Source organism: Bos indicus, chromosome 14, assembly GCF_029378745.1.
Source record: "Bos indicus isolate NIAB-ARS_2022 breed Sahiwal x Tharparkar chromosome 14, NIAB-ARS_B.indTharparkar_mat_pri_1.0, whole genome shotgun sequence".
Lineage (NCBI taxonomy): Eukaryota > Metazoa > Chordata > Mammalia > Artiodactyla > Bovidae > Bos > Bos indicus.
The window spans coordinates 70,172,988-70,186,472 of NC_091773.1; the positions used below are offsets into that span (position 1 = coordinate 70,172,988).

At 39.4% G+C, this 13,485-nt stretch overlaps 1 protein-coding gene across 3 annotated transcripts in view; it reads left to right on the top strand.

The window, feature by feature from the left end:
* Nucleotides 1-13,485, top strand: part of RAD54B (RAD54 homolog B) — a 119,948-nt gene that overhangs the window by 27,708 nt on the left and 78,755 nt on the right. The gene's annotated exons all lie outside the window — the stretch shown is intronic.

Genomic DNA, 13,485 nt, shown 5'->3' on the forward strand with positions numbered 1-13,485 from the left:
AGGGACTCTCAAGAGTCTTCTCCAACACCACAGTTCAAAAGCATCAATTCTTCGGCGCTCAGCCTTCTTCACAGTCCAACTCTCACATCCATACATGACCACAGGAAAAACCATAGCCTTGACTAGACGAACCTTTGTTGGCAAAGTAATGTATCTGCTTTTGAATATGCTATCTAGGTTGGTCATAACTTTCCTTCCAAGGAGTAAGCATCTTTTAATTTTATGGCTGCAGTCACCATCTTCAGTGATTTTGGAGCCCCCCAAAATAAAGTCTGACACTGTTTCCCCATCTATTTCCCATGAAGTGGTGGGACTGGATGCCATGATCTTCATTTTCTGAATATTGAGCTTTAAGCCAACTTTTTCACTCTCCACTTTCACTTTCATCAAGAGGCTTTTGAGTTCCTCTTCACTTTCTGCCATAAGGGTGATGTCATCTGCATATCTGAGGTTATTGATATATCTCCCAGCAGTCTTGATTCCAGCTTATGTTTCTTCCAGCCCAGCGTTTCTCATGATGTACTCTGCATGTAAGTTAAATAAACAGGGTGACAATATACAGCCTTGATGAACTCCTTTTCCTATTTGGAACCAGTCTGTTCTTCCATGTCCAGTTCTAACTGTTGCTTCCTGACCTGCATACAGATTTCTCAAGAGGCAGATCAGGTGGTCTGGTATTCCCATCTCTTGAAGAATTTTCCACAGTTTATTGTGATCCACACAGTCAAAGGCTTTGGCATAGTCAATAAAGCAGAAATATATGTTTTTCTGGAACTCTCTTGCTTTTTCTATTACGTACAAACAGAGTTAACAGTAATTCATAGTATTTAATATCTAGTTCACCAGGAAAACCATTTTTACTTAAGCTAGTTTATATTTGGTTTCTTTACTAACTGAAAGAGCCCTAATAAGTATATTTTCATTCTGTTGAACTTTACTGGACACTTCAAGTCTCTTCAAGTCTGTTGAGGTCATACTGGATTAGGGTGGACCCTTATTCCAGTGGCTGGTTATGAAGAGAGACAGAGAGATACAGAGAGGAAAAGACTTTCTGACAGTGGAGGCAGAGATCAGAGTAAGCTGCAAGCCTAGGAGCACCAAGGATTGGTGGCAATCACTAGATGCCAGAAAGAGGCACAGAAGGATTCTCTCCTAGATCTTCTGAGAAAACATGGCCTGATCTCAGCGAGACAGCAGTGAGTGGTGGTGTGAAGCAATATCTTAATTACCTGCCTGGGAATTGAACCTGGATAGCCTGGATGAAAACCAGGAATCCTACCCACCAAAACAGCAAGGGCTAGGGGCTAGAAGCTGTTTTTCCCTGGATCTTTGCCCCTAATGAGAAATTCATTTATCACGGAGGCAAAAAAGTGTAAATGCAGGTACAGAGTTTGTTATTAGAGACATAGCACAACAGCAAGTGGGAGAGCACACAGAGAAACTGTTTAGTTAAGACAAGCAAGGCAGAGATGGACCCCTGGAGAGAGGGGACGGGTGTTCCCCCTAGTGAGGAGCACAACAGAGAAGCGGTCTAGTCATTTACGTCTGTCAGTTCTTCTGGGTCTTTGTCTTCCGTCAGGCCAATTGTCTGGCTTCTTTTCCCACACCTGACCTACCCTGGGACCTTCCCACCCTGGGACCTTCCCCTGGGGTGGCTTGCGCCTCTCAGCCAAGATGGATCTCGAAGTGAAGGCTTCTCGGAGGAACAAGACACATTAGAGCCTGGCGACATCCCCTGACTTTAGACCCACAGGGAGCCTTTCTGTGCATGTATTGTCTATCCCTTGTTCCAAAAGAGGGGGAGCAGAGATCTTAATCCTTTATTCAAACAGAATTTTGCACCTCTTTGTCCTTGCCATGACTGTTGCCTTAAGGTGTTTCCAAGAGACAAACACGTTTATCCTGTTTGTGTTGTTTCTTCCGATTTGGAGGGCAAACAGGAAGCTGATTGTAAACACCTCAGCTGGAGCCCACCATCTCCTGTCCCAGGAAATGCAAACAGGAGGCTAGTTGTAAATGTCTAACCTGGGGCCCATCTATCTCTTACATCAGGCCCTCCTGACACCTTGATTTTGAACTTCTGGTCTCCAAACAGTGAGACAATAAATTCTGTTGTTCTAAGCATTTGTGGTATTAATACTTTGTTGCAGCAGTCCTTGGAAATTAATAGAGAGCCCTAGACCTCCTGATTCTCATGGCTATTCTTACAGTCTTTAGAAAAACAGAGAAATCTTTGATTCTTTCTGATTCCTTTTCATTGTGATGAAGTATAAGATGAGACCATTAATTCTCCCTCAGGTTGTTCAACTATATTTTATCTATTAATATTTACCTGATTTTCCTTCACTAAACTGTGGCATAAAAAGGCAGTAACTTTGTCCTTTTTGAGTTGTAAGTCAAACAGGATAAATTAAAAAACATTTTATGACTAAATGAAGGGATTTTGAAAAACTTGTAGTTGAGTCTTAGATAAGCCCTTTGGCTCTCAAGTGCTTTAGAGAAGTCAAGAAGTAGCTGCTGGAACATTACAGTTTGCAGGTTTTGGTAATACTTGAGAGTATAGTTTCAGAAAGTGTTTGGAACAAAAGCCGTATTGTAATGGCTATGTGATGACTGGAAACAGGCAGATGGAGGCAGTGTATGAAGTAAATAATGTATGTAAATCAATACGGAAATGTGGTTTCGAAGGGAAGGAGTGGTATCTTGAGGGATAGCAGGGCACCAGAGAGACTTTTTGGTTGGTTTTTTTTTAAAGGTAGTGTGTCGTAGGTTGAAAGGAAAGTGGTATTGAAGAGGGGAAGATAAAGGATATGAAAAGGAAATGATAAAAATCTCTCTCAGTTGGCGGGATAAGTGTTTTCCAGATAGGTTTTAGGTCCTTAGAGATGTTTGGACATGTTTTCAGGGGTTTATAAATTCTCAGAGAAACTTAGAATTTTGTGTTTTCTTTTAAATGATATGAGTAAAAGTGTGTATGCATATGTTGGATCTTTTGGATGGCCACCATAAAACTGAGTACTAATACAGGATTTCATGTCTGCAAATGAGAACAGAGGTAGACAAAATGGGGTGTTCTACCAAATGAAGGTTTTTCTGTTCACATTAAGGATAGTCAAAGTATTGAGTCTTGGGTTTGCAAAGAGTCTGACACGACTGAGTGTGCACACACACACACATGCACATGTTGTATTGGAGAAGAAGATTGTTGGACATGAAAGAACTCGTGCCGTATCTTTTGGTACAATGTTTATATTGTGATTAGCATTTTAATTTCAGTAAAATATCACTAACATGTTAATGTGATTTTCGAATTTTATTGGTTTTAATTAATTTATAAATGCTTATTTTTGAAATATCTTTTGAGTATATTTAGAACTACCTCATCTTTTTTTTTTTTTGGCTGCTCTGTTTGTCTTGTGGGATCTCATCGTTCTGTGACCAAGGGTTGAACCTTAGCCAGAGCAGTGAGGGACCAGAATCTTAACCACTGGGCCACCAGGGAACTCCGCTACCTCATTCTTTTTAAAACATAATATTCCATTGTGTGAATTTGCCAGTTGTACTTAACCAGTTCTGTATTAATGGATATTTAAATTGTTTGGTATCTTATTACAAACAAAGCTACAATGAGTATCCACATATTATAATCATAACAAAGCTACAATGAATATCCACATAATATAATCATATGTGATGATATATTCTTAGGATATCTTGGAGTAGGGTCTCAAGGTATGTGCATTTATCATTTTGATGAATAATGTTGAGGAATTGCCCTCTGCAGAGGCTAATACAAGTTTGTATTCTCACCATCAATGTATAAACAATGTATGTCATTTACTGTGATGCTAAATCTATATGTAAGTATATACTTGCAATTTTTGATACTTGACAATCATTAAAATATTTTCTTGAACTTTTTAACTTAAACTTCTTAATGTTATATTTTGAGATTATTTCAAATTTACAGAAAAATTCAAAGAATAGTACAAAGAATTTCCACACACTTTACAACATTTGTGTGTGTGTGTGTGTGTGTAATTTTTCTGAACCAGATGAGAATAAGCTGCTGACATGGTGCTTCATTATTCTAAAGTCTGCATTATGTAATATTTCCTGAACATAAGGATAAGTTTCTATAAAGTACAAAAGTACAACCATCATAATTAGGAAATTAACATTGATATAATATTATTATCTAATGCACAGATCTCACTCAACTTGAGTGAGTTGTCCCAATGATACCCTTTATGGGAAAAATAAATTAAAATTAAAAAAAATTGAAGTACAGTTGATTACAGTGTTGTGTTAATTTCTGCTGTATAGCAGGGTGATTTGGTTTTATATGTGTGTGTGTGTGTGTGTGTGTGTGTATACACACACATTCTTTTTCAGATTCTTTTCCATTATAGGTTATTATATAGAATATACCTTGTGCTAGACAGTAGGTCCTTATTGGTTATCTATTTTATATATAGTATTAGAGTATATATTAATCCCAACCTTGTAATTTATCCCCTTCCTTCCTCTTCAGTAGCCATAGTTTCTTTTCTACATCTCTGAATTTGTTTCTGTTTTGTATGTAAGTTCATTTGTGTCTTTTTTTTTTTTGATTCCATGTGTAAGTGATACCATATAGTATTTTGTTTGTCTGGCTTACTTCACTTAGCATGATAATCTGTAGGAACTTTAAAAAAATGAATATGGGAACATTTTTTCTGCTAGTCCAAGAATGTTGTATATAGTTGTCATGTCTCTTTAGTTTCCTTTAATCTTGAACAACTTCTTAGTCTTTGCTTGTTTTCTGTGCAGTATTTTAATATTCTTAAAATTATAGGCCAGTCATTTATGTAGTGTTCTTCAATTTGCATTTGTTTGGTGTTTTCTCATGAGTAGATTTAGGCTATACATTTTTGGCAGAACTGTCACAGAAATAATTCTTACACTATATCATTAGGAGGGATATGGTATCAATTTATCCTGTTATTAGTGACAGTAAGTTTAATTATTTGAATATATTGAAGTCTACTGGGTTTCTTCACAGTAAAATTATTAATTTTGCCTTTGTACTTAAAAACTATCTATGTGGAGATATTTTGAGACTATGCAGATATCTAGGCAGCTGTTGGAGAAGGAGGTGCTGGAGCGGGCCAACATGGTGGAGCTGCTCAGGCCGCAGCCGTTCTCGGAGAAGATCACCTACAAGGAGCTCGTGGAGGCACAGGCAGCCTGGAGGAGGACACAGCTCTTCCCGAGGGTCTGCAGGGCTGGCATGGGGGCCCCCTGCAGGAGAGCCCAGCCTAGCGCCTCCGCCTGGAGAGCAGCCTCCAGGACCCCCAGGAAGCAAATTAAAGCACATGTAACCTGAAGCAATGGCACCCCACTCCAGTACTCTTGCCTGGAAAATCCCACGGAGGGAGGAGCCTGGTGGGCTGCAGTCCATGGGGTTGCTAAGAGTCGGACATGACTCAGCGACTTCACTTTCACTTTTCCCTTTCACACATTGGAGAAGGAAATGGCAACCCACTCCAGCGTTCTTGCCTGGAGAATCCCAGGGATGGGGGAGCCTGGTGGGCTGCCGTCTATGGGGTCGCACAGAGTCGGACACGACTGAAACGACTTAGCAGCAGCAGCAGCAATCTTGTATTTAATCAAACTTTCACCCAGTAGTTTTAGCTTTGATTGTTGCTAAAAGGTGATTTTCTTATTGCATCTGTATTTATTAGTTAGCATTTTGAGGTTAAGCTAGAACTTTTCCTCCTCTCATTTACTTGTTAATTTTTACAGATTCTTAAATTTTTATTTAATGGGTTGTGATCTGTTATTATTTATTGTGATGCTCAGATTGCCTTAGATTTGACCAATGGAAACCTCTTTACAAGGGCTTCTGTATCTTTTTGACAATCCCCATGAATTTTTGAGCACTATCTGACACAGTAAGATCTTCTTTGCCCCAGTTATTGAAATTAGCCAAGGGTCCTGATTCCTTTTTAATGGAAAATACTATTTAAAAACCAAGATCTGGGCACTAAGTAAGCTCATTATTACTGCAGTGTTACTCCTTTTAACCCTTCTGTGATCAGGGTTAGGATATGTATTTATTAATATATTTGTATTTTTTAATCTCCATTAAAAACCATGGTTTCATACCAATACTCCAATTCAGCACCACACGATTCAGTCTAGTCCTTACTCTTCCATAGCTGCAGCACCTTCTTTGATAGTGAGATAAGTGGTCATCATTAACCTAAATATATTTATTTATTAATTCATTTCACTTGTATGGAGGCAGTCTATTAAAAAGGGACCATAATTGGTAGTAAATGTTATAGAAAAAGAGAGTTAGGGATATGAAAAAATGGTTATTTGAGCAAAATCAAATGAAAATTATGGCATTTAAGGCTTTTTTATATATGCTTTTATTGACAGCACCATCATAAAAAGGATCATTTTTGCAAAATATTTGTGGGTTTCTTAACTCTTCCCAAAGGCCTGACATCCTTTGATATTCAAAGCAATCTCTAAGTACCTATCATGTCAGCTTTTTATGGATTCATTTTCATTGTATTGTTATGTGGTCTTCAAATAGACTTTGATATTATAGTTAAGCCTTAAAAGATATTTGAATGGGAACTATGATGTTTTGTTTTTTTTTAAATTTGTGACCAATTAAGTGGTGAATTTTTTTTTCTCTTTAGTGACTCTTTTTAATATAACTGTAAGGAATCAGAGACATCATGTTCTTTTTTTCACCAAAGAAAAGTATATTAAGAATTTAGGAGGCTATCTCGTGTCCTTTCAGGCTCTTTTATGAAGATTTGGGTCATGGAATAAGTAGGTCTCTAAGTTATTTCCCAGTCCAGATTATTCACCAATGTCAGGAGCCCAATCTGCTAAACAGGGAAAAGACGACAGGTGTATCCCTACATCTTTTAAAAATACTAGTGAAAATAATTCTCCCCAAAATATTTGCCTGTAGTTCTCAGGATAAAGAATGGCGTTTGAGGAAGCCTATATACTGGGACTATTCTTTTGAATTCCTGACTTGGAAGTGAGTATGTTCAACTTTAACCTGAAATCAGACCAGTAAAAAACAATCCTAGTTATTTGAATACTGACCCTCCTATACGCATCCCTCCAAATATCTTGAGCCTTGTTTGAAATTACTTATTATCCAGGACTCTAGGAGACTGAATTACCAAATTCTCTCCTGAATATAGAGAATTGCTTGCTTTTTTTCCAGAGATGGGCACTCATGGGAATGGGCCATAAATAAGGCTGAGCACTGAAGAATTGATACTTTCAAATTGTGGTGCTGCAGACGACTCTTGAGAGTTCCTTGGACTGCAAGGAGATCAAACCAGTCAATCTTAAAGGAAAGCAATCTTGAATATTCATTGAAATGACTGTTGCTAAACTGAAACTGCAATACTCTGGCCCCCTGATGCGAAGAGCAGACTCATTGGAAAAGACCCTGATGCTGGGAAAGACTGAAGGCAAAAGGAGAGGGTGGCAGAGGATGAGATGGTTATTTAGCATCACTGACTCAATGGACATGAATTTGAGCAAACTCTGGGATATCAATGGAGATGAATTTGAGCAAACTCTGGGATATAGTGAAGGATAGAGGAGCCTGGTGTGCTGCAGTCCATGGGGTTGCAACGAGTCGGACATGACTGAATAACAACAAAACAACAAGAGATTAATCTGGCAATATGCTTTATGCTTTGGGAAAGTTAGTATGGAATAATTGAAATCATAATGGTGTTCAGCCTCTACTTTTTAGAGAATGAACTGTGTTTACATCTTGCCTCTTACTTGAATCCTCATTTAAAAATAAAGTGTGGACAAGTGGTGATTTAAGCAATGTGAAATAGGCAAACAGGATAAACACAATGGAAAGAAAGATTAAAAACTTTTTATATCAGTTAATATGCTTTTCAAAAAATTTATTTTTTTAATTGAAGGATAATTGCTTTATAGAATTTTGTTGTTTTCTGTCAAACCTTAGCATGAATCAGACATAGGTATACATATATATTCTCCCTTTGTTCAAGTATTGGTAAAAATATTGGACTGTGAATTTGAATTTTATTAATATTAGCATATGTAACTAGAAAATACAGGCTTCAGGATTGACTGGTGTAGCAGTTTAAAAGATGTCATTATGAGCCCAGTTTCTTTCTACTTTTTCTGTCCTCCACAAGATTGACTTCATTCTTAGACTGGTTCCCCTCATGTTAAATGATAGATACTGGCACCTCTTGGCACCACACACTTCCTTTTTTCTCATCAATCTGATGTCATATGTATTGCCCCTACTCATACTCATTAAATAATGTGTCTTAACTTTGTGCTGATATTGAGTTACTTCCCTGTGTGCATTGGGTTTCCTCATCTTCGATCTAGGGTACTACAGTGAAGAAGAAGCCTTAGTAGCTTCTGAAAATTATCAGATTCCTACTCTCTGTCTCCTTCCAGGATGTGGGAGGTATCTCACCCACATTTCCTAGCAGTTACATGCTGGGGGAACATCCATATTAACTATACTGAAAAATGATTAAATGAAAAAATGTCTAAAGACAAGTAGCTTTAGCAACATTTTTAGTATACCAAATTTAACAGAAGGCTAGACTCCTCCCAACCAGCTTCTGGGGCAGTCTCCTTTAGCTCACAGTTTCTTACCCCAAAGACAAGACTTGGCCAATGTTCCTTAATAGATGGCTGAGAGCTTTTTAAAGAAAATGTGTGTAAATTTAGATTGTATAGAGATTCACACAGTATGGCTGGAGTAATGTTTTGTAATTTGACTCTGTGAGATAATAGAAAATATCTGTACTGGTCTCTACCCCCCAGTTCTTGGCACAGAGTTCCTAAAACCCTTGTAATTTCCTCAGTGATAAGAGCAGTAGGAGCATCTTTTTTTTTTCCTAATGTTTGGCCTTTGACCTCAGTTCCTGACACAGAGTTCCTAAATCCCTTGGAATTTCCTGGTGATAGATAGAGATGTCTTTTGTTTTTATCACTTTTGAGGTGATTCTGGGTGGGCTCCTGGTTGAGGGCTGGTCACCAGAAAGACTAAGCTGTGATTAGAAGTTTGGAATTTTCAGCCTGTTCCCACTGTCTAGAGAGGGGAGATGGACTGGAAGTGGAGCTGATGGTTGATCATGGCAATATGATAAAACCACTATAAAAACCCCAAGAGTATGGGGTATGGGGCCTTCCCAGGTGGCGCAAGTGGTTTAGAACCCACCTGCCAATGCAGGGGACATAAAAGAGGTGGATTCAATCCCTGGGTTGGGAAGATCCCCTGAAGGAGGGCATGGCAACCCACTCCAGTATTCTTGCCTGGATAATCCCATGAACAGAGGAGTCTGGCGGGCTACAGTCCATAGGGTCGCAGAGAGTCAGACACGACTGAAGCGACTTAGCAGGCACTCATGGGGTATGGAGGGCTTTGGGGTTGGTGAACGTATGGAGGTGCTGAGAGAGTGGCAGTGCCCAGAGAGGGCATGGACACTCTAAGCTTTTCCACTACGCCTTGCCTACACATCTCTTCCCTCTGAATGTTCATCTTTTATCATATGCTTTTATAATAAATTTATAAAAGTAAGCAAGCTGTTTTCCTAGGTTCTGTGAGCTGCTCTAGCAAACTGATTGAACCTGAGGAGGGGTCATGGGAACTCCTGGTTTATAGCTGGTTGGTCAGAAGCACGGCTGAAAAAACCTGGCTTGTGATGGGCATCTGAAGTGGGGTGGGAGCAGTCTTGTGGGACTGAGCCCCAACCTGTGATATGTGATGCTGTCTCCAGGTAGATAGCATCAGAATTGAGCTGAATTGTAGAATATCCAGCGGGTGTTGGAAGGGGTGTGAAAGTAAAGGAGAAGCTTAGGAGGGCGCCGAGTTTTTCCTTCTTAGATTTCTTTCAGTTCTGTAAGGGTTTTCAAGGTCCCTGTTAACCTGGGTTTTGATTGTCTTTTTTTGGGGGGGGGGGCGGCCATGCCACCTGGCTTATGACGTCTTAGTTCCCTGACCAGGTATTGAACCCTGGGCCGGAGGTAACCACTGAACCGCCAGGGAATTCCCAGGTTTGATTGTTGTGAGGCTTAGCATTTCAGGGTGTCATCCCCAAAGCACAGTGGTGAAGTATGAGATGTAAATGCTATAACTGAGAATGATTCTCAGGGCTCGGATTCACCCTGGCTTTTAACCCCGTGTGGAAGAATTTTTTAAAAGTCTTAACTTCCTCACATCCTGTGGTGTGAAACATGCCTTCTCGGAGTCTCTGGACACCGTGTGCCTCCTGGACCGAGTGTTCCCTTGCCCTGCCTCTGGAGGCCGGCCTGTGGCTTCACCTGAGCCAGTACCTCACAGTGGCTGCTGCCTTGCAGGTGATGAACCACACTCTGCGAGGGACTGACTCCTTCTCCGCTTCCGATCTTGGATGAAGCACTGCACCACAGAGCTCGAGGGTGGCACTCCGTGCCCCTGTGGAGGCTGGATGACACAGTCTGCAAGTGCGGTAGAGGTTATTCCTAGTGGTGTGAGCTTGGTCTTTGAGGAATGGGAGAAAGGAGGGAACCTGCCAGATAAATTCCTCTTTTCCCTCCATGGACTACTCTGTTTCTTTTTATAGTGTGTCAGGTGTTCCGAGGAGAGTACCAGGTGGATGCATTTGCCAAGTGGCCTACTCTGTCTTTTTATAGCTTGTTATAAAGTGGTAGCCAGCACTATAAAAAATAGTATTTATTTGTTTATTGTCCACGTAGCATGCAGGATCTTCATTCCCTGACCAGGGATTGAACCCATGCCTCTTGCAGTGGAAGTGTGGAGTCTTAACCACTGGACCTCCAGGGAAGTCCCCAAGCCAGGACTTTACATGGTTCCTTGCCTCAGTTTACTTTTTTTCACTCTTGATGCCCTGTGTATGCAATACTCAAGGAAAGCCTTAGCATTCCAGTCATCGTTTCAGGCCCTGTTTGCCAGAGAACCTGGGATAAGACAAAGATTAATAAGATAGAAAATCTATACCTTTTTAAAGAAAAAAATCTCCTAAAATACGGAAATAATCTCAGTAGTCATGTACTCTTTTTATCTAACAAGTAGTTCATGGGAAAAAAATCACTACAGCCCCCAACTCTGGGAGGGACTGACTCCTCCTGCCACATCTGATGTTGGATAAAACACCACACCTCAGAGCTTGAGGGTGGCACTCCGTGCCCCTTGGAGGCTGGATGGCACAGTCTGAAAGTACAATAGGGGTTATTCCTAGTGGGATGAGTTAGTTGTTCCTTATTTATTAAATTTAATAGATCTAATTATCTAAATTCTGCTTTAGAAATATGGCTTTGTCCAAACTTCCCACATTTTTAATAGCTAAAGAGTTAAAATATATTAGTAGATGTATTTATTTTTTAAGGGTAGTTTTTTGAACGTATAATTTTGAAACATAAAGAAACATTGATACTTTTACATTGACTACCCAACACCAACCACGTAGGTTCCACAATTAAAATTTTATTGTATTTTCTTTATTGCATATCTGTTCATCCTTCAGTCTGTCTTATTTTTAAAAAATGAATTTTAAAGTTGTAGACATCAGTACATTTTATTCAAAATACATCATGCATTCATTGAGATTAATGTACCTAAATACATTCTCCCCATGCAACTATCTAAAATACTATATGTAAAGCTGTGTGTGCATGCCAAGTCGCTTCAGTCGTGTCTGACTCTTAGTGACCCCCGGGACTGTAGCCCGCCAGGTTGCTCTGTCCATGGAATTCTCCAGGCAAGAATACTGGAGTGGGTTGCCATGCCCTCCTCCAGGGAATCTTCCCGACCCAGGGATCGAACCTTCATCTCTTACATCTCCTGCATTGGCATTTGGGTTCTTTACCACCAGCATCAGCTAGGCTCTTATAAATTTTACCTGTAAGAGATTGGAATTACTGATGTGAGTGGTATATTTCAAATAAATGTCATGCAGTATACATATATCTACCTACAACTTGATTTTTTTCATTCACTAGTGTCAAAGATGAACAAAGCTAGACATTAGTTAAAAACAATTAAAACAGATTTTATCTAATAACTCCTGACAGTGGGGTCAAGAACTGAGCTCCATTCTGATTTCTGCAGAGGTGACTGGGCTTTTGAAGGGAGGATGAGGGAGGCAGAGTGCTCAAGTAGAGTCAGGGAAGTGAAAAATGGCAAAAAGCAGGTTGGTGTAAATGAGATTAGGCACTGTGTCTGCTAGCTGGCAGTTATGAAAGTTAGGATCCCACCTTCTCACCAAGACTGGAAGGCCTTGGCTCTATTCTTCCTGATAATTGCATTTCAAAGGAGTGACTTTCAGGTCCTTGGGAAGGACACTCCTGAGTTGTGGGAGATCCAAAGCATGTCAGCGGGACAGAGGAAGGATTCACAATTGTCAGCCTTTTTAGTAAATGTGCTACCAAAGGGAGGTCAAGGGCCTATGGTCTTGGGTGTTGGCTAGAACAAACAGTAAATTCTTTTGGAAGCTCTGAGCTTTTGCGGAATGGAACTCATGGGGAAGCTAGATTGTCCCCGACACAGGGCCTTTAGGCTGCTAGAGGCCATCCTAGGCGTGGTCAGGTCTCTTAGGGCGGGGGTTAGGATGAAGATATTCTCTGCTGAAAGTACTTTGCAGTTCTCACTGGTGTGCTTTGAAGATTTTTGTTTTCATTTTAGAATCCTTTTAGTTGCTGCAGGGTTTACATAGTGTAAATACATCATGATTTATTTACGATTTTATTAAAAACAATCCTACAGTGAACATCCTTGTGCATGTGGTCTTATGAACTTATGCAAATATTTCTCAGTTGTCAGATCATAATGTGTTTAAATTACATTTTAATATGGTTTACTAATTGCTTTCTGAAATGTCTCTGCCATTTAATACAGTTAAATGAAAGGTTCTAAGCTATTCCCCTCACTTTTGGTCTCCTCCCAGTAATAGTTGCTGTCATTGGTTTGGTGTCTGACCTTCTTGACCAAAGCTGCCCAATAGAACTAGAATATAAATCATATGTAAAGATTTAAAAATTTTCTAGTAGCCATGTTAAAGAGAGTATAAAGAAACAGGTGAAGGTAATGTTAATAATACATTTTAATCGACTCAATATGTATGTAACTTCAACGTGTAATTAATATAAAAGTTATTAACTATTATTATTCATACTGAGTCTTTGACAGCTGCCATGTATTTTACATTTACAGCAGATCTCAATTTAGATGCTGAAGTTTTATTTTGCATTCTTGATTAGACTTCATATTTATGAAATAAATAAGTTCTAAACATAGTGTAAAAGTTCACTAGCTGAATTGAGTTTTTAAAAAATTTTGATTATATTCACATCTCCATCAACAAAACTATCTCATCTTTTACAGAAGAATTGATTTGACTTGGAAATAAAAGCATGTAACTTTCAAAAACATGTCTGTCCAAGTTAAGCAGATTT